This window comes from Canis lupus, chromosome 29 (genome assembly GCF_003254725.2).
Source record: "Canis lupus dingo isolate Sandy chromosome 29, ASM325472v2, whole genome shotgun sequence".
Taxonomy (NCBI): domain Eukaryota; kingdom Metazoa; phylum Chordata; class Mammalia; order Carnivora; family Canidae; genus Canis; species Canis lupus.
The window spans coordinates 41231397-41257269 of record NC_064271.1 but is presented as its reverse complement, the minus strand read 5'-3'; the positions used below and the strand labels follow the sequence as shown (position 1 = coordinate 41257269).

Below are 25873 nucleotides of genomic sequence, written 5' to 3'. Positions count from 1 at the left end.
GACTTAGAAACCCGAGGTCTTCCTGGAAGGATTCGCCGCCTTATCTCCCAGACAAACGTCCCCCAACGGCCTCACACCAGCGCCAGCGACCCAGCCCCGTGGCCGAGATAACTGAAGCCCAGAGCAGCAGGTGGTAAATCCGCATCATGGGTTCCACGCAGGTTAATAACAACGTCGGAGCGTAGAAAACCTATTTACGGACACGAGACATCCCTGTAACGGACCTCCGGACAATTAGCCTCTGGATGCGAAGATAAAATATTCCCGCGGCCTAACATCCCACCGTGAACACCCGGATGAGGCGCGTAGCTCGAGGGTGAAGCCGCATCGAGGCCTGATCGCGACTCACACGGCTGCTGGCTTTATGGCGATTACGGCGCGCCACGCTGCCTGTACCCTGAGCTGCTCCTTCCAGACATGACTTCGTTTTTTGTTTTTTTTTTAAGATTTTATTTAATTATTGAGAGACCCAGAGAGAGAGGCAGAGACCCAGGCAGAGGGAGAAGCAGGCTCCGTGCAGGGAGCCCGACGCGGGACTCGATCCCGGGACCCGGGGGTCACGGCCTGGGCCAAAGGCAGGCGCCCAACCGCCGAGCCCCGGGCGTCCCATCCAGAGGTGACGTCCTAACCCGTGAGTGGCCACCGTCCACCGTCCACGAGTAATAAGCAGCTGCAAGGCCCCTCCGCGCAGTCGCCCGGAGACGCCGTACGTGTCCTTCCCGCGAGCTCGCCGACTCCGGCCCCGGGGGAGCCCACGGGCTTGTTTCCCTCAGAGCCTGACTGGGCCTCACAGGCATCCGGATCACCTAGTGATCTTGAAGGTGAAGAAGCAGAGCCCAGGTGGCTTCCCAGCATCCGGCCAAGCTTGCGCCCGGAGCTCTGGGGCCCGCGTTCTGGGCCGTTCCCGCGGCGCTGCGATGGCCCCAGAACAGGAAGCTACTGGCGCTGCTCGGGCCGGGCTCGAGGATCAGCTGCAGCCGCTGCGGGGTGCTTAGGCGCCCGGCATCCTGTGCCGAGGGCTTCACGAGCACGGGCACCTTCGGCCACCTCCACGGGCTCCCCTGCCGACCACGGAGCTCAGGCTCCTGCCCAAAGACCCGCAGCTCGGGCGTGGGGAGCAGCATTCAGGCACGCGTGGACCCCGATACGTGTGCTGGCCGTGCCACCTCCTCCCGGCTGGCCTCCCCGGTGCTGCGTCCCCCCATCACAATAAAGGTCCCCCATGGAGAAGCACAACAGGGCCACGCGGACACGCTTGATCCCGCACTTGCAAGCGGACAAGCTCCCCGGGATACCTATAACGTCTTCCAGAACCTGCATCCTCGGCACCGAGAGTAGGAGAAACACCCGAAGCTTAAGAGCTGGGGGTCTAGGTTAGCGCTGCCCCCTCTGCCTCACGCGTCCGGAGCCCCCTGCACGAAGGACGCCGGCGGTCACGGCCATCCATTCAGCATCCATCACGCCTTAGCCTCTATCCGGGGTCCCATCCCAACCAAAGACGTAACAGGCGGAAAGAACCCACGTTTCTCGGCGGGAAAAGAAACTGTTGTCCTTGAATACGTCGTGACATTGGCCGGGGACGTGAGCTCGTAGGCAAACAGTGTCGTATTGACGAGCACTTATTCTGAGGGGCTACCGGCTGACCCTAACTACCGCATCCAATCGCGTCCCAGGCCTACTCGGCCATCCCGTACGTAACACACAGACAAAGCCTAGGTCAGCAGTAAGGTCGCACGTGAAAGAAAATGTATAAATCTACAAAAAATAAAAAAATAAATAAAAGCCTTTAGCTTTCTTAAGATTTGCTTATTTTTAGGGCAGCCCGGGTGGCTCAGCGGTTAGCGCCGCCTTCAGCCCAGGGCGTGATCCTGGAGACCCGGGATCGAGTCCCGCATGGGCTCCCTGCATGGAGCCTGCTTCTCCCTCCCTGTGTCTCTGCCTCTCTCTCTCTCTGTGTGACTATCATAAGTAAATAAAAATTTTAAAAAAAATAACAAAACGTTTGAAATACCGCAAAAACTACCAAAGTGGGACAGGGACACCAGGGGAGCAAACACTGTTGGAAACAATGGTGCCAGCAGACTTGCTCGACGCAGGGTTCCCACGAACCTTCTTCAATTCATAAAAATAAAAAAAAGGGCAGGGACCAGCCTTCAAAGGAAGCATCAGCTCCTTAAGGAGGCCTCGGATGAGCCACAGCGTCCGTCTTCGCCTTCGGGGGACGTTTAATTGGCCAAAGAGCATTTGGAAACTAACACCGAGTTACTCTCCTCTTGGTTTAAGACACACACACGCACACGCACAGAAAAACAACTGAAAGTGGCTCATCCGAATTACAAAATTCAATCACTTTGTCTTTTCTTTTCTTTTTTTTTTTTTCCCCACTTTGTCTTTTAAAAAGCACTCTTCCTGAAATTGGCTTACTGCTGATGCCAAACGGAAAGCAGTCCTCCTCTCCGGCACCAAGGAAGTGAAGAGACGGGAGGGAGGCCGGGGAGGGGCCGGGGGAGCGGGACACACCGAGAGTTTCTGGGTTTTGTTTGTTTTTATTTAAGTTTTTATTTTAATTCACTTTTTTAAAAGTTTTCATTTTAAGTTTTTAATTCATTTTTTTAAAGTTTTTATTTTAATTCATTTTAAGTTTTTAAGTTTTTATTTTAATTCATTTTTTAAAGTTTTTATTTTAATTCATTTCGTTTAAGTTTTTAAGTTTTTATTTCAATTCGTTTTTTTTTTAAGTTTTTATTTTAATTCATTTTGTTTAAGTTTTTAAGTTTTTATTTTAATTCATTTTTTTAAAGTTCTTATTTTAATTCATTTTGTTTAAGTTTTTAAGTTTTTATTTTAATTCGTTTTTTTAAAGTTTTTATTTTAATTCATTTTAAGTTTTTAAGTTTTTATTTTAATTCATTTTTTGAAGTTCTTATTTTAATTCATTTTGTTTAAGTTTTTAAGTTTTTATTTTAATTCATTTTTTTAAAGTTCTCATTTAAAGTTTTTATTTTAATTCATTTTTTAAAGTTTTTATTAAGTTTTTATTTTAATTCATTTTTTTAAAGTTTTTAAGTTTTTATTTTGATTCATTTTTTTTAAAATTTTAATTCACACACCTACAGATTCCTACTCCTGTTTGTGGCAAAGGGCTCAGATTCCTAATCCGGGGAGGGGGAAGGAGGGAAGAACCTTTGTCCTGAATTGAGTGCTGGCAACAAGGGCTCGGCTCCACGCAGCAGCAGCAGCAGCGTCCGCTAAAGCGATGCCTGGGACGCCGAGTGGGATTACGTTGAATATGCATGACACACAAAAGGAAAATGTTCATTACTTACAGATGTGCTCCAAGTTGTGCTTTCTTCCTTTTTTGGAATATCAAACAGAGGGAAAGCAAGAGGTCTGCAGCCATGTTATTACAGGCGTGGCTGCCTCTCCCCCTCCCAGACCAGAATATTCCAGTATTTATTTTGTTATCCGCAGGGCCGCAGTTTAGACTGGGGTAAAAATAGAAGCCGTGCGGGCCTGACCCGGAGAGTCCCGGGCGCTGGGGAGGGTCAGTATTCATGTTCTAACCGAAATAACGAGATTCTGTTTCCAGGTGGAGGTTGGCAGGAGTGGGGGGGGGGGGGGGGGAGAACTGGAATTTATTTCTTATTCAGAAGTGTTTTGTGAAAACTACCCTAATGGGACGGGCTCCCAGCTGCACGCAAGAAGCCCACGGGCTCCGGTTCAGAGTCAATTCCTCGCTCTACGGGTTTTCCACGGTCGCGCCTCGAGGCCCCGCGGCACCGACACGGACACGGCGCCCGTCGTCCACGGGGGCTGACGGAGGCCACAGGCAGCCTCTGGTCCGGGAGGACGGGGGACCCTACACCCAAAGGGCAGCCCACACCCTCCCAGGCTCCGGCGAGGCCGGCGAACGGGCCTGCGACCCGCGGGCTGAGCTCGGGCCGACGGACGGGCTTTCCAGGCAAGCCTCTACCCCATGGGGCTCGCCCAGCGCCGAGTCTGGCGCTAACACGGACACGGGAGAGGTGCTCCGACCACCCAGGGGCTGCCCCCAGCAGCACTGGGCACGGGCCCTGCGGGGAAGCGCTCGGCTCCAGGTGCGGAGGAGACGGACCGGACCCCACATTGCTCAGGAATCATCCTAAGGAAATGCTAACCAGGAGGGCGTTAGGGGTCCCCTACTACGGGAACGCAGACTCACCGAGACAACTATGGGGCGGGGGAAGGGGGCAGCTCCGTAAATTAGGGTCATCAATCCGCTTTCTCAACGTAGCCACTGGAAACCACGTCCCACGGAGCAGCAAGAAAAATGTTTAGACAACACGTTAGATGTAAAAAGCAGGGACACCCCGGGGGCTCATGGGTGAGCATTTGCCTTCGGCCCAGAGCGTGACCCCAGGGTCCCAGGATCAAGTCCTGTGTCGGGATCCCTGCATGGAGCCTCCTTCTCCCTCTGCCTGGGTCTCTGCCTCTCATGAATAAATAAATAAAATCTTAAAAATAAATAAATAAATGTAAAAAGCATATATTGTTTTAATTTTCCCCAATATTACGACCTTATTAAAATTTCCTATCATCTGGCCAAATAGTGACAGGGGAACGGAAAATGAACAGAGCTCTGGGGAGCCGGGGTGGCCCGGGCAGCTCAGGTCCTGGTCTCAGGGTCGTGAGCTCAGGCCCCGGGTTGGGAACCAAGCCCTGCAGGGAGCCTACTTTAAAAATTAAATAAAAAACAAAGAGGGTGCATTGGTGAGGGTGGTGGCTTAGGAGTGGCTTCTCTCCTAAGCGACACTATCATTGCATTTTTTTATCTTTTTTTTAAAAAAATATTTTATTTATTTATTCATGAGAGACACAGAGAGAGAGAGGCAGAGACCCAGGCAGAGGGAGAAGCAGGCTCCATGCAGGGAGCCCGATGCAGGACTGGATCCCGGGACCCTGGGGTCACGGCCTGAGCCCCGCCGGCGGCCGCTAACATTGCATTTTGATGCACATCCGTGGTGCTAAGCGCACGGAGGACACAAAGCCAGCGAGTCACAGCCACTAATAACCAGGGACCGGCTTCTGCACGTAAGTTTGTTTTCAGAAGTTCAACGGCTCACGCATTCGAACAAGGACCAGAGGGCGCGTACGTGTGCACCCAAAGCAAGAACACGGAGCACGGAGCGTGCCGGCGCAGGCGTGGGAGTGATAAGCAGCAACGGAAGGCCCTTCGCGCTTCAGAGCAGTGTCACGGGACGACGCAACGGTGCCCGAGCCCGTCCCCGTCCCTGTCCTTGGAGGTCACGGCAGCTAAAGGTCCGGCAAAGTGGACATTCGCCGGCAAGACTCCCCGCGACAAGCTTCCCGGGGCTGGATCCTCCTGCGCTGCTCTGCTCCGGGGCGTCTGAGGCCGGGAAGCTGCGTCCGTCAACGCCAGGTCCGGGGTGCGCGGTTTCCCTTCCCGCTCAGTCCCACGGGTGGAGGACCCCCGACCTCGGAGCCCGTGCCCCACGCGCCCGTAGGGCTGACGACCAAGCGAGCCCCCTGAGGTCCTACACGTGGCTCCTGCTTCTCCTACCCTGGTCCTAGGGGAGCCTCTCACTCCGCCCCTCCTGCTGGTTCCAGAAGGCCCCTGGGCCACACAGGGCTCACCTCGTCGTCGAGGACGGGACTTTTTCATTGAAGACGCCATTTGTTGGCAGTTCCAAGACCTCAAAGACTGAAAGGGTGTCTGCACTTACCTCGATAAAAGCAGGCAAGAAAGTGCGGGGATAAAGACGCAGGTGATAAGACCACTGATGTCAGGGAGAGCCAAGCTGTTCTGCACCTGGTGCCAGGCCACGGGGGCAGCTGCCCAGGACGCCCAGGCGCTTATTCACATTCCCGATTATCGGTTGCAAAAAACACCCTGATTCTGCCCAAGACTCAGGGCCCCAGGCTCCATATTCCTTTTTTGTTATATAAAGCAATTCTTCTTCTACATTTATTTTTTAAGATTTTATTTATTTATTCATGAGAGACAGAGAGAGAGAGAGAGGCGGAGACTCAGGCAGAGGGAGAAGCAGGCTCAGTGCAGGGAGCCCGACGTGGGATTCGATCCTGGGATCCCGGGGTCACGCCCTGGGTCAAAGGTTGATGCTCAACCACTGAGTCCCATAAAGGAATGGTTCTCCACCAAACTTTTTAACCAAATGGGGGGAAAGACCAAAAAGAAAAAAAAAAGATTGGCCAAGCAGCTTTTAAAGAAATGGTTTACTTGACCGAGCACCTGGGACAAGATTTAAATCTTGCATCATCAGAGTCTACTGTGAAATGCATCACAGACCCTGCGTGGAGCTTCCCAGGAGACGGGGCCTCCCCAGGCCGCGTCACAGCCCTTGAGGCAGGAGCGTGAGCTCCAGGACAGAGGCACCTGCTTCACGGGAAGGGCACGAGGTGCGTCCTAGGACCCGTGGATCCTCCAGCAAAGACAGTGTGCAAAGTGCCAAGGTGCTGTGTTTGACGGATCTGCGTGAAGGTACCACGGACACCTCGGCCAAATGAAGAGGAAACAAAGACTGATTAACTTTTTTGCACCAACAACAAACACTTTAGTTGTATAGTTGTTCGGTATAGACAGACGTGTGGCCAAAGCCTCCAAAATCCCAGAAGGTGACCTGACGCATGGCAGCGCCGCCTTCTTTGTCACCTTCCTCCGTCAGAAGCGAGACGTGGAGACCTGACGCTCGGCCCAGGGAACCGCGGACTGCTGTGATGCGAGGGTGCGGACGGGGACGGGAAAGGGGGGCCTGCAGGGTGGGCCAGTTACCTGCTCAGTCGAGAAATGAGGCTTACGCAGCGCTTTCGAGCATCTATTTTTTTAAAATAAATTTATTTTTTATTGGTGTTCAATTTTTTAAATAAATTTATGTTTTATTGGTGTTCAATTTTTTTAATAAATTTATGTTTTATTGGTGTTCAATTTTTTAAATGAATTTATTTTTATTGGTGTTCAATTTTTTTAATAAGTTTATTTTTATTGGTGTTCAATTTTTTAAAATAAATTTTTTTATTGGTGTTCAATTTTTTTTAATAAATTCATTTTTTACTGGTGTTCAATTTTTTGAATAAATTTATGTTTTATTGGTGTTTAATTTTTTTAATAAATTGATTTTTTATCGGTGTTCAATTTTTTTAATAAATTTATTTTTATTGGTGTTCAATTTTTTAAAATAAATTTATTTTTTATTGGTGTTCAATTTTTTTAATAAATTCATTTTTTACTGGTGTTCAATTTTTTAAATAAATTTATGTTTTATGGGTGTTTAATTTTTTAATAAATTGATTTTTTATTGGTGTTCAATTTTTTTTAATAAATTTATTTTTTATTGGTGTTCAATCTGCCAACATATAGAATAACACCCAGTGCTCATCCCACCAAGTCGAGCATCTATTTAAAAAGGGCGTATGGTTACTTCTCTGCCCCCACACGAGGCCGCTTCACAGCAATTCACTAGTGATGATTCAAAGCCTCCGTGGGGAGGCACGTTCATAAGCACCATTTCATAAGAGACACAGCACTTCGTTTTCTAAAAATACGGCGGGAGAAAAGCAAATAGTCATGAGTCAAAATATATCAGACCGGCTCAGGGAAATTTGTTTTTTTTTCTCCAAGCGAATCCAGTAATAAAAGCAGCTTAGCAGCTGATTCCACTCGTTCTGAAGCCGCAGGCCTGCGCGGTGGCTGAGCGCCCGGGAGCGCGACGTAGGGGTCGACGATGCTAGACCGAGGGGCGTCCTCTCAACACTCGCGGGTTCCCCAGGTTCCCCAGGGTCTGCGGTGCCCCCCAGGTTGACGGACGCTCCCCCCCCCCCCATGCAACTGGCTCCATAAACTCCCGGGGATGCTGCGTCCGTGCAAAGCGGCTCCCACCCCTGCAGGACCAGGCCGGCCGAGCTCACCTGTGACCCTCCCCTCCCCAGGGAGCAGGGTCTCGGGGACGCTTCAGCCTGGGGCCCAGGCCACGCGATCGCCCGCTCCCCGGGCTCCCGGCTTCTGGAAGACGTGGCCGCCCCGGGCACCCTGCCTCCTCACCGGGCCTCTGCCCACCGGGTGTTCATCGTTTTGTTGGTACAAGACCGAAGGTGTAGCCCGAGAGTAACCCTGTCAGGGCACGCGTGGGTCAGGTGCGCCCGAGGACCGGGGCCTCGGGGACCCGGCGGGGAAGAGGGACCCCGAGGGCAGCGGGACACACCCGCCCCGGGCCGATGCTCCGAGGGGGAAGCCGACTCCCTGTTCCACGCTGCGTGCAGGGAAGTTACACGCTTCTTGCCCCTCCTGCTCCAGGGCCGGATGGCAGCTGCCAGGCAACGTCCTCACCTGCGGCCCCCTCTGCTCGCCGCCGGCCCCTTGAGGCATCCCACGGCGGCGCAGCTCCCTGGGAGCCCATCTGCACCTGTGGGAGCTCCAAAGTGACGTGAGGGCACCCGGCTCTCTTTGCACCACTTACAAGAGCAGCTGTGAGCAATCGTGCACGGGAGGGATGGACGGAGGGACAGAGGGACAGATGGAGGGATGGACGGAGGGACGGAGGGGGGCTCAGTACAAAGCTGCCCCTCGGAAAGCCCTAAATACTGATCCCTTCCCCTTCCTCGGCTCCCGGGAGAACCCCACGCTAAGACACCATAATCAATGTCTCTAGACTTCACTCACCATCTAAAGCACAAGAGACTTTTTTTCGATTAAATAAAAACCGTGGCCGGTATAAGAAATCCACCTGTTACCCTGCCTTTCATTCCAGGAAAAACATGTTTGTTTTTGCAAAGGGGAGTCCGTTGAGCAAAGTCGATAATCACTAAATACCGACCAAACCTCGGGAACTAAGGGTTGTTGAGCAGGTGACACGAACCCAGAACCCGAAAGACTTACAGGGAAAACCTGTCTTCGTTCGGGATCCAGCTTTCCTAATTCTTCATTTGCGAGACAATACATGCGATTTTTCCCCTGTGCCTATTCTTAGAGAAAGCTACGGATTCTAAGCCCGGGTTTACAGACGGTCCCGATTCCTGACTCAACCTCCAAATACCCGAATGTCTTAGGCCGTTTCCCCGGAACGACGGCCGCCACGCCTGCCTTTGCCCGTCAGCCTCTGAAAAGAGCTGGATGTTTCCAAAGACGGAAAGTCGGAAAGTCGGTGTTTATCCCTGCAACGTGCATTTTCATTTAAAAGTCATGATAAGGGGATCCCTGGGGGGGCTCAGCAGGTGAGCATCCGCCTTTGGCCCAGGGCGTGACCCCGGGGTTCCGGGATCGAGTCCCAGGTCGGGCTCCCTGCATGGAGCCTGCTTCTCCCTCTGCCTGTGTCTCTGCCTCTCTCTGTATATATCATAAATAAATTAATAAATAAATCAAATAAATAAATAAATAAATAAATAAATAAATAAATAAATATCATGATAAAAATCCTCGCCAGCCTCCTCCGCGGCCGATTTCCAGATTAGACGTCAGGGAAACGTGTGGTTTAACGTGATATTTGTTATCTGTGCTCCTGTTTGGGGGGGTGGGGCGGGGAATGAACCCGAAGACTTTATTAGAGCGCCTTACGTAAAATGGGGCACCTGGGGGCTCAGCAGTCGAGCACCTGCCTGCAGCCCAGGGCGTGACCCTGGGGTCCTGGGATCAAGTCCAGCGTCGGGCTCCCTGCATGGAGCCTGCTTCTCCCTCTGCCTGCGTCTCTGCCCCTCTCTCTCTCTCTCTCTCTGTCTCAGGAATAAATAAACAAATCTTTAAAAAAAGAACTTCTTACGTAAGACGAACGCGGACCCGGGACCTAAGCGACGGCCAGGCCCAGCCCCGTGTCGGCGTGGCACTTACCACGTGAATGAAAGCAGATCTGGCCTGAGCCAAAGACCTTGCAATAAAGCAAAAAAAAAAAAAAAAAAAAAAAACTCAGCTGCCCTTTGCTTCACTCCCAAATACGGATGATTCCAACTTCGGGGCAGGGAGCTAGGGTGTCGTGGCAGGGATGCGGTCCTCACCCGGGTTTCCTGTTCCCGGCGTCCGAGGGCCACAGCTCCCCGAGGGCCGGGCGCCCCATTCGCAGGGCTGCCAGCGGGGAGGCCACCTGGCTCTCCGCACCCGCCCCAGCCCTCCGGGTGAGAGGACGGCCCTGCTCCTCCCCCACACCAGGCAAGCAAGAGCGGAGGGTCCTGTACAGCTCCCTGACGCTCGCCGGGCAAGGGCCGAGCCTCGGTGACGCCCCCCGGGGCTGCCACACACGGGGCCATCAGGGTCCCGCCGGCCTGTGCATCCGCTGTGGCCCCCCGGCCTGGAGAGCACCTGTCCTCCCCAAGGATCCCCGGCCTCCCTCTCTCCCGCGTGAAACTGTGGCGGCAGCAAGCACCCGAGCGCTACCTGGAATCCAGAACCCGGGTCGGCCTGGTGGAGCCGCACCAGGCCCCGCCGTCCAGCCAGACACACGCGCGCCCTGGGCCCCCGGGACCGCTCGCCACGTGCGGCGGCGCAGGTCCGGACAGGATTCCTAAACCGCGGCCGGGAGCCGCCGAGGGGCAGGTGCGCTGCGAAGCGACCGCCTAAGAACGTGATCCCCTTTCCAGCGCACCTGTCCCTGGGCACCGTGCACCTGTCAGAAAAACTGAGATGCCATCGGAGTCGGTCGTCCGAGGGGTATTTCTCCAGCCCCTCCTGCGCACCGAACCGGCTGATCATTTGTTTAAAAACCAGACATTGAGGCTGGTGAACGGATGAACACCGAGCACGGAAGGGCTCCTACCAACACGAGGAGACGGGCGGGGACGCCCCCGGAGACGCGGGGGAGACGCAAACGCGGGTCACTAAGTGACCGGGCCCGTCTGGAGCGGCTTCCATACCAGGGGGCTCCCACCGTGGGACAGAGCGATGACGGGGCTGCCGGGGGCTGCGGGGGGTGACCAGGTGAAGCACGAGGAGTCTTCGGGCGGCGAGACCGTCCCACGTGGAGCGGCGGGTCACACGGGGCACACGAAGACGCGCACGTGCAGACCCGCAACCTGCACCTCCCGCCCGGACCTCCATGAGAACCGTGCACCCGAACTGCTGATGGCGCCCGACGCGGCCCTAGAACCGCGGGGTCCGCGGCATGAACACGACGGCCACACGGTGCAGAGGGGCCAGGAGGCGGCCAGATGCACCCTGAGCCGCAGTCAGAGGCCTCGCCCGCCCCCGCCGGGTAAGAGCGGTTGCCACGTCCGGGTGCCCGGGGAGGGCCCGAGGCTCAGGGTCTCCGCCGCCGTGAAGACCCCGCAGTGACGGGACGACCGTCTCCCAAAAGGAAAGACGGCCTGTGACCTCGGAAGGCAGACTGCGTCCCGGGGAAGGCGTCCGGGAGATCACAGGCCCTCAGGGTGGGGGCTCCCCGGAGCAGCAGGTGCCGCAGGGCCCTGGGCCGCCCACGCGTCCTGCACGAACAGGCGCCCGACACACCGAGGCGGGGGCAGGGCCGCTTCCACGTGTGAGGGTTGAATGGGACGCACTCGAGAAACGGGACCCCGAGGGACCCATACGGCCGGGAGCGGCTCGGGCAGCAGCAGCAGGGACCACGGAGCCGTGGCGGGGCACCCGCGTGGGGGCAGCGGCATTCTGGCCCTGCTCCTCCCCCGACCTCCAGCCCGGGCCACACAAGGCACCGGGCACACCCGGTCTCCACGACCGATGCCTCGTGCTGTGTCAACGCTTGTATGTGCTGGACCCGTGATGCCCGTGCTACGGGGCAGCCTGAAGACTCCGGCCGTGCGCTCACGGTGCGTGTGGCCGACGTGCCCAGAGACGCAGACCCCAGATCCCCGCTCCGGCACGGCCTTCTCCCCGATGCGGGAGCCCAGCAGGCGGGTCGTACGCTCTGGTCCTGCCCGACCTCTGGGCGTGGCCACTGGCACCGCAGGAGCACCCTGGGCGGCCTCTGCCTCCCTCGGGAGCGAAGCAAACCCAGTCTCCACGACGCAGGAGGGCTGGGACGTCCGGTCGCCTGGAACACGCACGCGACGTGGCAATCTTCCCGTGGTAAACCCCGGGGAGGGGCGGGGGGATGTCTCTGCCCGGGGCCTGCACGCCTGCCCCAGGAGGCTGTGCGGTGCCTCAGACTGGGGCGCTCCCGTCCCACCGGCCAGGTCCCTGCAGCCCCGGGGGCCCGTGTGGACGACGGGGTGGCTCTGCCCGCGGAGCTACCAGAGACTCCGCACCTGCTGACCCTGCTCTTCGGGGAGGCAGCCGAGGGAAAGGACGGGGCACCACCGAGGCCCGGCTTCCGAGGGGCCAGGGGGCAGCTCCAGGGGGCTCCTGACGGGACGGCCGCTGCTGACGGGGATCTCATCCCTTTCACCCCCGGGCCCCGGGTGCAGCGTCCACGTCCTCCACCCGAGACGACATGTGAGCGAGGGGCTGACAGCCGGGGCTGGGGGCGACGCTGCCCCTTGCCCTGCAGGCGGGGGCCTCTCTGAGCCCACCCCGGAGCCCGGCCACGTGCAGCAGGTGAGGGACTCCGGGGTGTGCCCGGCGCGTGCTGAGCGCCCTGTGTGGGCGGTGGGTCCGACGGCACAGCCCTGGGGGTGCCCGAGCCACGTAGGAGCCGCCCCCACTCCCAATGCTGGTGTCCCCCGAGCGGTCCATCCAGCCTGAGCTCCTGGGGCCGGGCTCGGCCAGATTGCACACCCCAGGCCCGCGGGAGGCTGAGCCGGGCCCTGCACCCAGAAGGGGAGTTGCCGCCCCTCCGAGCACCGCCGACGGCGTGCCTCAGCTCTCCATCTGGGGTGCACGGCGGCCCCCGACATGCGGCTCATCCTCTGGGTCTGTCAGCCAGGGGACGGACACCTGAGCCTCCCGGGGCCCCGACACCGTCCTGCACCACCTCCCGTCATGTGGGGGACGTCTGAGCACCTACTGGGTGCAGGTGCTGTGGGCGCACGGCTCCCCCACGCAGGGGAGGGCAGGAGACAAGAGCCACACCGCCGAGGGCGCCCGCCGGCTCCGTGGAGGAGGGGTGGACGGGAGGAGATACTTGCTGCCGTCCCGGCTCCAGCCACATGCAGCTGCTCAGCCTCCCCTCATCACACAGGACGTCGCTGACCTCATCAGCCCCGTCCCTGCTACAGCGACGAGGGCCCCCGGGTCACCCGCTGCCCCGAGCGCAGAGGACACCTGAGGTCTACACTGACTGGATTCATCCTCCCTGACGACGGAAGACCCCCGTCTCCAGCGTGGTGACTTGGGCGCGGCCCCCGCCCGGCGCCCGCTCACGCCGCACACCTGGCCGCACACCTGCCGGGGCGGGAGCGCGGGGCTCTAACTCCCACCGCGCGGTGTTTCCCGCCTGCCTGTGGGGAAGGGACTCCAGGAAGCGCCCACCCCCAGGGTCGGCGAGGCCCGGACGGAACCGCTCTGAGCACGGGGCCACCAGCCGCGGGGCTCCTCACCCAGCGCCCACCCGGCCACTTGAAGCCCCCGGCCAACTCCTTAGGATCTCGGACAGCTTCGGTTTAGAGATCCGTGATAGAAACAGGCTCATCCGAGCTGCTGCACCTCTCGTTCAAAACCCGACTCTGCGGGGACCCCTGAGGGGCTCAGTGGTTCAGCACCACCTTGGGCCCAGGGCGTGACCCCGGGGTCCCGGGATCAAGTCCCACGTCGGGCTCCCTGCATGGAGCCTGCTTCTCCCTCTGCCTGGGTCTCTGCCTCTCTCTCTCATGAATAAATAAATCAAATCTTTAAAAAAAAAAAAACCAACTCTGCGGCTGGCCCGTAATTTCCTCCATTACGGTGGGCGTTTCATGCTCCAGCCCCGCAAGAGGGGTCCCTGCAGCACAAGACGTGCTGCACGTGCGGAGTCTGGCCGAGGCCGGCCCCGGGAGCTCGGGCTGGACGGACCGCTCGGGGGACACCGATGTTCTCAGATCGCCAGGTCAGAATGACTCAAAGGGGGAGGAAGGACAAGCCCACCGACCTCAGGGAAACTGAGGACGACCAGCAGAAGTACCCTGTGAGGCGGCACATACGCTTGTTGGCTGCGCTTCACGTGCAACCATTAGGCATAACAGCCACTGCAGGAGCTCCTCTGGACACACAGGCTACGCCCAATTAGAGCCTGTTAGGATTCCCACTTCATTATTTTCCCAGAAACGTAGTGAGTAGAAGGCCTGAGCACCCTTCACCGCCGTCCTCGTCATCCTAGCAGATGCGTGCAGCCTCTGCTTCTAGAGCCGCGACACCATTAAGGGCCTTATGGCCAACTCCACAGCGTCAGGACGAATCACACTCTCATCAATAATCAAGAAATATTTAAAGGCCGTGAGAGAGTTTAAGTGTTTAAGTGCATTCGCCAAAGTACAAGTCCAATGCTCTTCTATGAAACGTGTTCTTGAATTAAAATTCCGTATCTCTCTAGGAGAAGCGTCTAAGCAGCCCACGACAGAGGGGCCGATAAAACAGTCGAAATAATACAACCATGATCATCATCGTGATAAAACAGCAGACATTTCCTCTTGCTGCGTGAGGTCTGTGACACGATGTTATGTCATCTGGTGGGAGTGGATGCTCCCAGCACCCAGGTGAGGATGCTCCTGGCACCCAGGTGAGGTAAGGTAGTGGATGCTCCCTGCAGCCAGGTGAGGTAGTGGATGCTCCTGGCACCCAGGTGAGGTAAGGTAAGGTAGTGGATGCTCCCAGCACCCAGGTGAGGATGCTCCCGGCACCCAGGTGAGGTAAGGCAGTGGATGCTCCCTGCAGCCAGGTGAGGTAGTAGAGGTAGTGGATGCTCCTGGCACCCAGGTGAGGATGCTCCCTGCACCCAGGTAAGGTAAGGTAGTGGATGCTCCTAGCACCCAGGTGAGGATGCTCCTGGCACCCAGGTGAGGTGATGTAAGGTAAGGTACTGGATGCTCCAGGCACCCAGGTAAGGATGCTCCCTGCACCCAGGTAAGGCAGTGGATGCTCCCTGCAGCCAGGTGAGGTAGTAGAGGTAGTGGATGCTCCTGGCACCCAGGTGAGGATGCTCCCTGCACCCAGGTAAGGTAAGGTACTGGATGCTCCTAGCACCCAGGTGAGGATGCTCCTGGCACCCAGGTGAGGTGATGTAAGGTAAGGTACTGGATGCTCCAGGCACCCAGGTAAGGATGCTCCCTGCACCCAGGTAAGGTAGTGGATGCTCCCTGCACCTAGGTGAGGATGCTCCCAGCACCCAAGTGAGGTGAGGTAAGGTAGTGGGTGCTCCCTGCAGCCAGGTGAGGTACAGGATGCTCCCGGCACCCAGGTGAGTTAGACCAGGCAGTAGGCAGCAGCGAAGGATGGGAGTCGAGGACCCTGCCCAAGATCACACAGCTAGTAAGCGGCGGAAGGGGCAGAAAAGAGGACCGGAGTCGAGGTCTTGCGGGCGGCCGTCGGCTGTATTTTCCACGAACAAGAGGAGTCTTCCATGGGTGACAACAACTCGGGCATTTCAACTGGTTGCAGAACTTCCAGCTCCACGACTTGCAGGTTATCAGCTCCTCAGCGATGCTGCCCTGGGCCCTTCACCTGCCACCTGCAGGGCAACGCCGTTATGTTCCAAGTGTCTACAATCTCTCCATGTGGTTGGCGCCGTGGCCTTTCCAATCAGACTGTCTAGGGCTTACTGAGGCAAATGCAGCCTTCCCCGAGCTACGTGTGACACACGTATGACCAGAGTCCGGGGAAACAGCTACGTGGCCAGCCACGGGGCAACGGGCGTCACAGACGTCCCACCCTCCACCCTCCCAGCCCCTTCCCACCATGTCCCTTCCCTCACACACGACGCTGTACATACGTACACCTAAGATTTACGTAGGTTTATAGATGTGTGGATCCACCCAAACCGTATTAAACTAAGACTTAATGTAAGTTCATTTCTTCAGCACAAGAAACGATGAAGATCTGATGACCCCAGAGACCCCAGATCTCCTCTGAATCAAAGGTTAAGTCAGATCCAAGGTGGTTTCGGGGGTTGGTATGATTTATTGGGACCTTGCTGAGTTCACCTACAAAACAGGAAACTGGACGGCAACAGCTCTAATAAAACTTTCACCTCCAGAAAAAAAAAAAAAAGGTGGAGACTTTTTTTCAGAAGTTGATAACTCACAGAATCAAGTATCGACTCACCGAACCAGACTAACACTAAGCGGGCATCTCGTTTCTAAAACAAAGTCCAGAAATAAGAGCTTCCTGTACTCGTGCATGATATCCGTCCACGTGGCATTCGTCCATAATTTATGACCAAAATACATGATGCACTGCACACCTTTAGTGAATTTGCTTAATGTTAAAATTTTCCAAAAAAAAAAAAAATTCCTAAAAATCAGTGGGGTCACTGTACGACTTAACAAATAAATAGGACTTGTCATAACAGGACATCCTATTGCTGCCTTATCAAGGTTTAGGAAGCGGAGCAGAGCATGCACCATATGGTTAAGTCGGCGTTCCCAAAGACCACAAAAGTTCAACCCTAAAATCGAGGGGCGCGGCGCTTTCCCCAAAGCGCGGGCAGGGCTAATTTCGGCACTTAACTACCAGGGATAATAGAACTTGTAAGACGAACCACAGGAAAAAAAAAAAAAAAAAGGTTTTTATCTCCGTTAGCTGTTGCACGTCCAGGTGTGTCGGGGAAACAGGTATGTTCACCACTCAGGGAGAGGACTCCAGCTTGCCCTTCGGAAGCCTCCGGGAGCCGCCCCGGCCGGGCACTGGGCCCCGTGCGATCGACACGCGTCGCTCTACGGCCCGGGGGCTACAGCCCACCCAGCAGACCGCAGCCGCCCTCAGAGCAGAAGTGGAAACTCTTCCAGGACGTAATGATTACTTTCTAAGGAGCCTCCAACGCCCCGCTCAGCTCACTCGTGCTTGAACACCCCCTTGCAAAGCGAGAGGCCCCAAGGGCCTCTCCTGGCCCACGGGCCTGAGCAGAAGCCATGGGCCTGTGGCCGCGGCGCCTTCCCGGCCCCCTTTCCCGGGCCCCACTGGGGTACAGGTGGCTTCCGTTTCCATTCTGAATGAGACAGGGAAGGGATCCCTACATTCAACAATACAACTAAAATGCAAAACCTCCTTACTAAGGACAACTGGGGACACCTGAGTCTTTCAAAGGGTTGTAATTACCAAGTCATGGAGCTACAACGAGCTACAAGACAATGCCTGGTCACAAGGAGGACGGAGATGTTGGCCCAGGTTGGCTAAACCGCTTTTGGAACACAGGCCTGTAGTTTAGTAACTGGCAGTTGACTGGCCGTACAGCCCATTGGTCTGTAATGACAGAGTGTGGCCATCGGTGGCTCACGGATAAATATGGCAAGTGTCCTCATCCAATATGTACAGGAAACAGAAGTATAACCCTCAATTTAACAGTGCTTGGACAGGCAAAGGGCCTGGCAGCTGGCATAGATTAAGGGCCGAAAGTACATATATTTTTTAAGTTCAAAACACAATTTTAGCACTTTCGTACATAAACTCCAACACACAGATCTGAATAACCGATGGCCCCGTTATGGGCTAAACTGATCTCCTAGCCTAAACGTATTAAAGATGAACTCTACTGCTTCCACACCCAGCTTCTGGAAACTGCTTAGCTGAGCAGTCCTCAAGATGCAAGGTCGGGTTACCCAAGCGCCAGGATCAGCGTCACCCGGACACTCGTTAGGAAGGTTACGTTCCCAGACCCCACCCCAGACCTGCCAGCCCAGACTCTGGGGCTGGGGCCCAGCAGCCTGTGCAGTCCCAGGCCTTCCAAGTGGGTCTGATGCACACAAGTTTGAGGACCACGAGCTTAGAAGTCTGAGAGCAGAGATAAGCAGAAGTGCAGAAGACATTCACAGGAGATGGGAGGACGGAGAGACCACTCAGCTGAGTTAAGAAGCCGAGAGCGTGAAAGGGGGGCGGGGTGCACAAGAAGAGACGAGGGTTAGGTGGAAGCCAGGAGGACCGAGCGCCAGCCCAGGAAGCCCACACTCTCAACTGGAAATTTTGAGCTCTAAAAAATTTGGGTGTAGAGAGGAGATCCTAAGAAGGGTGGGTCAGGAGGACCAGATGGAAGATCGTCAAGAAGGCTCATGTAGAGCAAAGTAATCGAATGTGGACCAGGGAGAGATTTATAAGGTTTCAGAAGCGGAAACTTCAATAAGATTTGGCAACAGGGACATCTCACCGACAGCATTTACAGAAACAGCAAAGGAAAAGATAAGTTTAGAAGACGGGCAGACTTTGCTTTTGGTATTTGAGGTATGCACGGGGCGTCTAAGGGAAAATGTCTACCAGGTGGTTGGAATGGTGCAAGAGAGAACACAGAGCCAGGAAAACAGATTAGGGGGGATGTGTGTGAAAATGATGAACTGAAGCCACAAAGCTAAGTGCTATCACGGCGGGGGGGTGGGAGGGACATAAAGAAAGAAAAGAATGGAAGTCTACCATGAACGTGTCCCCTCTCCCACAGTCACTAATGCGTCACTAAATTAACCTTGGCCTCCACAGAGGAACCATCCAAGTCCCCCGGTGGGAAAGAGGGAATTTAGGTTAGCCTGCAGCTGCAGAGAGAGAAATGGGGTAATTTAAGCATAAAAGCTCTGCTTGAAAACATCCCTAATTTTATTTTAGGTTCTGCTAAAGAAAGAAGAATTGAAGGTGAGGATTACCGATTATATTTGTTTCAGCGGAATCCCTGGTTCCAGTACTTAAGATACTTAGACCAAAATTTTGCCTACCCGTTGGAATGCATCAGGGACGAGGAGCCCGCAGACAAGAGGGCTTTTTGGGGTTTTTTTTGTTTTGTTTTTTTACGTAAGAGGGGTTAAGGAGGGTGGACTCACTCTAATTCCCGCAGTGTGGAGCCTTTCACCTGCACTCTGACGACAAGGAACCCTTCCCTCAGATTCCAGAGCTACTGCAACCCACGGGGAGTGCCCTGCATGCCAGGCCCCTGCCAATGACACCCTAGGCTGACCATCCCCTTCAGAACCCTGCCAAGGACAAGCAAAGAGCAGCCCCCGGGGAGACAGCACCTCTGTCCAGTGATCTCTACATCACTGAAAGGCTACGGTCCAGAGCAGACCTGCGTAACTACAGTCAACCCAAGGGGCGAAGGCAATATAATGGAGAAAAAGTAGTCTTTTTGACAAATGGGCAGAATGCTGAAAGAGCTGGACATTCACGTTTTTAAAAAAAAAAAAAAAAAGTCCAGATAGGCCTTACACCCTGTACAAAAATTAACTCAAAATGGATCATAGACCTCAATGTAAAACTCAAAACAATAAAACTCCTAGAAGAAAACCTACACGACCTTGATTATGACCATGATATTTTCATTTTCGTTTTTTTTATTTGAGCACGGTAGGCACACGATGTTGCATCAGTGTCCGGTGTACAGCGTAGTGGCTGACAAATGTGTAACTGTCCCCATCCTACGCCATCACGACATCCCTGAACACATTCCTGAGGCTGCGCCCTGTATTCCCGGGACTTAGCTATTCTGTAACCAGAAGCCTGTATCTCCCCCTCCCCTTCAGTGATTTTGCTCATCCCTCCACCACCGCCCCTTCCTTCTGGCAGCCATCAGTTTGTTCTCTGTATTTATGGGTCTGATTCTGCTTTTTGTTCCGTTTGCTTTTTATAGATTCCGCATGAATGAGTGAATGCCAACGGTCTAGGACAATGACTTTTCAGATACCACACCAAAAACACGGCTCATAGAAGAGATCATTGATAAGCTGGACCTCATTAAAATTAAACACTTCTGCTCTGCAAACGATGCTAAAAAATAAGAAAACAGGCCACATCCTGGGAGAAAATGCTTGCAAAAGACATACCAGCTAAAGGACCACGACCTAAAGGTTGTATAGCATGGGGTCTCCCTTCTTCTTTGACTGGGGCCATTTGGCCACTCAGAGCTCACCACTATTTGGCTGTCACCCCATCTTTTCTCCCTGTTCCAACCCTCTGAGACGTGTTCTTAGCTGGATCCTTTTACCACTGGTACCCAAATCACCTCCCTCAATAATGCATTTCAAATTGAGGAAAACTAAGGAGGAAACCAGATTTGGTAGGAAGAAACCTGCTTCATAGAGCTTCTCTGCTACCTCGACTGAGGGATGCTCACTGGTGGGCCCCTGACGTCCTAGGAAATGAAGAGCAGAGCTACCCAGTGGCCTGTGGACAGCTGCTATCTGGAGGACAAACTCAACCGAGGCCTAGTACAGTGAGGCTGTGTGAGTTCCCACCTCCCACCAGTCCCTCGGGAACCTGATGCTGGTTTATGCAGGGGTTCTAGACGTGCAGGCCCGGGGGGCAGTGCTTACAACACAAGAGATACTCTGGTGACTTATTCTTTGTCTCATCAGATCCTTCGGGGGAAGTACGCTGCACGTCGTCTCTGTGTGACACGTATGTGCACTCCTGTGCCCAGAAGAAGAGCCGCCTCGCCTGGCCGAGCACGTTGACACGGATATTAAGAACTGGAGGGCAAACACACACGCTTCTGGAGTACGGCTGTGTTTTCCTGCCACCGTGTCGGACCGCTCACCCCAGCTCTGAAGGCCTATCTTATCTCTCTTTTAAAAGACCAAGGGCTCTTGACCTGCTATGCAGGGAGTGGACAGATGGCTTCAAGGGATCCACGAGCCTCCTGGATTTTTAAAAATAAATTCCAGTCGTAAGTCTGTAGCTTTCATCAGATTCTCAAAAAGGCTTCTGATCCCAAAATAGTGTAAACTCTACCACACGAGGTCATACAGGGAAACAAACACGGCTTCTACCCTGAAAGTCAAACCCGAAAGTCACGGGAACAACAACAAAAAAATCCATAGTCTTAAAAACATAAAATTTGTCCTGTCACATCCAAACATTTGTTATGCATTCTATCACGTTCCACCAACTATTTTATAGGATCACCACTTGAGACCCTTTAATAATTCAGTGGAACAATGAACTGTGTAGCAATTAACTCATACAGCATTTTGCAAAACACTTCTACATAAATGCCCTTTAATCTTCACAAATTGGGGAGTAGATATTATCCATGTTTTAAGACCATAGAAGCGGGGCGGGGGGGCACCTGGGTGGCTCAGTCAGTTCAGTGGGAGTCTGCCTAAGGATCCCCCTCCACCTCCTCTGCCCCTGCCCCTCCCCTGCTCACATGGACCCATTCACAGTCTCTCTAAAAATAAATACATCTTTAAAAATATAGAAGCAGACTTCACAAAGTCAAGAAATGTTCTCAAGGTTACAGTGCTAGTGAACAGGGATTGGAACCTAGGTTGCCTGATGCCAAAATCCATGGTAATATTTGGTACAATACTAGTTTAACATTCGGTATGATACTAGTTTTTTTTTTAAAAAAAAGAATCCACTGGACAATAGAAATGAATTATATTAGTGGTTGCCCAGAGGTGGAGGGGTGGGGGAAGAGGAGGTGAGAACTGCAGGGCCAGGTGGGTTACGGGTGGGGGGAGAAGGCAGGGGCAGGGGCTGCTATTGGATACAGGGTTTTTAACTTTGATGGAAAAATTCTAAAATTAGATTGTGGTGATGGCTCACGGCTCTGAATACACTGAAAACCACCGAGTTGTATGCTTTCTGAATGGCTAAGTTGTACGGTATGTGAATTATGTCTTGAGGAGGCTGTTAAATCAACTGAAAATTGAGGGGAGAGTGGCTGCTATTTTGTCATTTTCAACATTAAGACAAGTATCAACTCAAATCCCATATAGTCCCATATGAAGCTGGGGTGTTTTGTTTCCCCCAAATATTTGGTTCATTTCACATTAGAAAGTTTGGTAGTAACTGAAGGAGAAAAGTTGACTGAGTATTCCTGGATTAATGCCAACTCGGTTAAAATTCAGCTGAAGAATTCTTGAGTTTCATCAATCTCCTTTCCGATAAAACGGGGATGATTGCACTCCTTATTTGCACTCTAAAAACAGAGACAAAAACCCCGAGACTCAAAAAGCTTTGATCCGCAGATCGTTACTGTCCAATCTCTTTAGGCTAAAAAGGTAGGGGCCAAACCAACCACAGACAAGACCCGACCTATGGCTCCAGGGACGGCAAATCACGAACACGGCAAACCAAGCTTGTCTTTAAACCAATTTCATTCTTCCACTTCTCTCCTCAGATGCCTTTGGGGGCCTCTTATTATTCAATCTGAAATGTTCTCAGCCCCAGGCCCCACCTCACTTCCCACCGTGTACCAACAACTCCACGAGCTGGTCCCCCGTCCTCACCGACCCAACGCAACTCCATCCCCAAGTTCATAGAGTCTCCAGCAGTGCCTTCTTCCTCCCCTCTAGCTGTCAAAATCCTAGATCTCTGAAGCCCCGCCTCAATCTCACCTCCTCCTCGGACATTCAGCCTGGACTCTCCTCTCCTATCATCATGCCCCATCTGGTCCCTGCTGGCCCTCGTGCGAATACCAAAACCTTGTTTCCTTGGGGAGATCCCACACGGCAGCTCCCAGCCCTTGACTGAGCATAAAGTAGGTAACTTTTGCCTTTAAACTACCATGAGTAGATTTACTCACTAGTTCTAATAAGTCGCGCAAAACACAGTCTAAAAAAATAAACCAGTTCCCCCACTAGCAATTCACAAAGTAATCTGGACGTTTTCTTTATACGAGACTTTTAAGACCATGTATCATTAGGCAGGCGCTTCAGTGGGAAACTCTGAACACCTTAGTCTATTACACAGTGAGTTTCATTTGATTTGGGGAAATGCTCCAAAAACGGGTATTTGACTCATGCGGACTTATCCCATTTACAAATGACATTCAGTCATTCATTCACGGAGTACTGCAGAGTACCTACGGCGTGTCAGGAGCTTAGTCAACAAACCCGAAGCCAATCTCCAATCTCAGGAGGTACGTTTCCAAAATTGTCACGTTTGTTTCGAAAAGAGCTCTTCTAAACGTGCCCGGGGTGTAAGTGAAGACCGCCACCAACACAAGGGCCGCAACAGGCAACATACCCACCGGCGAAGAGCCGTCCGTTGCTTGCCACCAACCAGCTCGCTCTTTTGTTTGAGCATTGCTCCTCCCTACCCAAATCTTGAGCTGGAATCACAAATTCCCTTTCTCCCTCCCCAAGAGCCAAGGCCAATCTAGTTATTTTCCTCTCAGCCCCATCTCCACCCACCAGAAAAGCAGCATGTCTGAACCCTAGCAAACCATTTCTAAATGACACACAGCTCTACCCTACACTTATAATCTCTTCAACTGCCAAGAACAGAATGGATCCTTCTCTCAGACGGGTTTCATGCAATTAGAACTGCTCTAACTACTCATGCATACCAATTATGGGCTTTATTTACAAGTACACTGAATGCAGACAAGGTTTAGACATGCCCTGACATCTATCCTCAGGATCAGTTTAAGGTACTCCTGTTCCTCCTGCACTCACGTATCTTCTTTAAAAAAAAAAAAATTCCAGCCTGGCATTCTAGGACCTTCCTACGACACAACACAGCTATCGTGTTCTTGGGCTTGGGGCAAGTATCAAAGAGATTAAAAAAAAAATACCATTCAGCAAGAAACGGCACCATTCTCAAATGAAGACACCAACTGACCAGACATGTGGCAAAAATGATACTAAAATAATCCTAAAATTGGTAAAAAAAAAAAAAGTGTATGTACACAGGGGAAGGCACTGCATAGCCAAACAGGAAGGATTTTTCTTCTAAACATAATAAAACGTCTTACTGAAGCTGATTTATATATAGTTTAACTTCTCAAATTATCAGCCCCAAAGAGGCGAACATAATGGTGAGAAATCAGAAATAACATCACAAAAATAACCCGCATCATAAGCTTGTAGCTCGTTTGACTTTCACACATGTCACTTAATCACATTTGGATATATGTGTGTCATGTTCTAAGAAGTGACTCCAAACAAACCATATTTTAACAGTCGAGCCCAAGAGGAAGTCGAGAGGTCCAGCTCTCAGTAAGTTTGACAATTTATGATAGCTCGAGCTGGAAATACACTATTCTTAGGCCAAGAGAAAATTTATACCATCTCAAGCCTTCTTTGCTGCAAAGAGGTACGTGGATTTGTACGGACGCCTCAACTTGCAGGGTCAATGAAGGGAATTTGAAAGACGAACAAAGGAAGGTGACTGGTGCAGAAAATGCTATTAAATCTGAAGAGTAAGTTTTGCAAGAGTAGCTGAGAAGTGGCCTCATTTTTTGAAGACTTCTAAGACCGTAACGTATTAGATGCCAACGAGAAAATTTTTAAATCCAGTCTACTTTGTTAAATCCCACCAATGACAGACGTTTGTGTTTAAATGTTTATGCAGCTCCCCTAAGTAGAGACTAATTGTTACCTGTGTGCTTTTACCTGGTAACCTCCAGTGACTGAGCTGTCCTCACTGCTCTGCAAATGGGAAGCAACGCTAGGATGGAGAAGCAAGAGCTCCGGGATGTCGTGCCCGGTCCCACACTCAATAAATATCGGTTAATGGATCAGAGTTACGGCTAAACAAAACACAAGAGTCCTAATTTGGTCAAGTCTGACCGAGTGTTCTATCAGCTGCTCTTCATGGCTGTTAACTGGATCGCACAGGCTCCCCATTATTCTAATTGCTTAAGAAAGGAGACAAAACAAAGTCTGTATCATCCATCCATCCATCCATCCATCCATCCATCCATCTGTCCATCTATCCATCCGTCCGTCCGTCCGTCCGTCCATCCATCCGTCTCTCCATCCATTCGTCCATCCATCCATCCATCCATCATCCGTCCATCCATCCATCCATCCATCCATCCATCCATCCGTCCGTCTATCCATCCATCCGTCCTCTGTCCATCCATCAATCCATCCATCCATCCAGATGTGTGAGAACTCCTACATGCCAGGCACCATGCCAGGGTTGAGAATATAACAGGTGTGTATGTAAATTTTTAAAACGCCCTGTTTAACTCGTGCTTCAGCATCCCCACAAATAGACCGTGAAGACGTGACAAGGCAGGTCCCTGCCACAAGTCATCCTCCTTGTCCTCCCCTGTGACCTGGTGACACTCACATCCCCCTCGTGCACTGCATCCTAACCCCAGTGAAGGTCCTTGCCCAGGGGACCTCACTCTGCCCCAGCTCCCCACCCGCCTGTCTGAGCACGCTTCCCAGGCACTCCTGTCCACACGGCCCCCCGCCCGGCAGGCCTTACCTCCTCCTTCTAGGGCCTGTGAGCCTAACAACTCCTTTAATTTCAGATGCTTCTCTGGGTGTAATCTCTGCAGTCAGGCCGGAACGAACCTTTCAAGTTCTCACAAAGGGGATTTACTTTTCCATTTACGACACAGGGTGCAAAACTGGACAAAGTCCCCATCCTTCTCAAGCCTGCTCTCATCAGGGAGACAACCAAGTGCCACAAAAATAACCCACAGAAGTCAGTGCTTCCAAAGAGAGATGAATGGAGTCATGAAGATGTAGAGTGGGGAGAGGGGAGGGGAGGGCTGGTCAAAAACACGTTTGTAGAGGCGTGAAGGACAGCCAGCCTCGAAGAGGGGAGGCGGGAGGGGGAGGCCACTCCCCACACACAGAGCCACTTCTGCAGAAGCCTCGGAGGGAGGAAGCAGAGCCTGCGGAGAGGCTGAGAAGCTGCCACGCTGCTGAATGGCGGGAGGGCAGGGACGCAGGGTGGGGAGGCAAAGGCCAGACACGCAGACCCCTGTTCACAATGTGTCTTTATCTTAACCCAAAAAAGAGGAAAACCACAGAGCTTTGTATGGTACAGCAGAAGGTGCACTGGATCCCAGATGAGACGAGCCAACCCAAGTCCCGCGTCCCAGTTCAAACACAGGTGAGTGGCATTCAACCTTGGGCCTGGCCCTCGTCTCCCTCGGGGCGCCAGCAACAAATACGAGCACCCATCTCAGAG

The 25873-nt window shown here is 53.1% G+C and overlaps 1 protein-coding gene across 1 annotated transcript in view; it reads right to left on the bottom strand.

Annotated features, from left to right (window-relative positions):
- Nucleotides 1-25873, bottom strand: part of SDC2 (syndecan 2) — an 86738-nt gene that overhangs the window by 12339 nt on the left and 48526 nt on the right. The gene's annotated exons all lie outside the window — the stretch shown is intronic.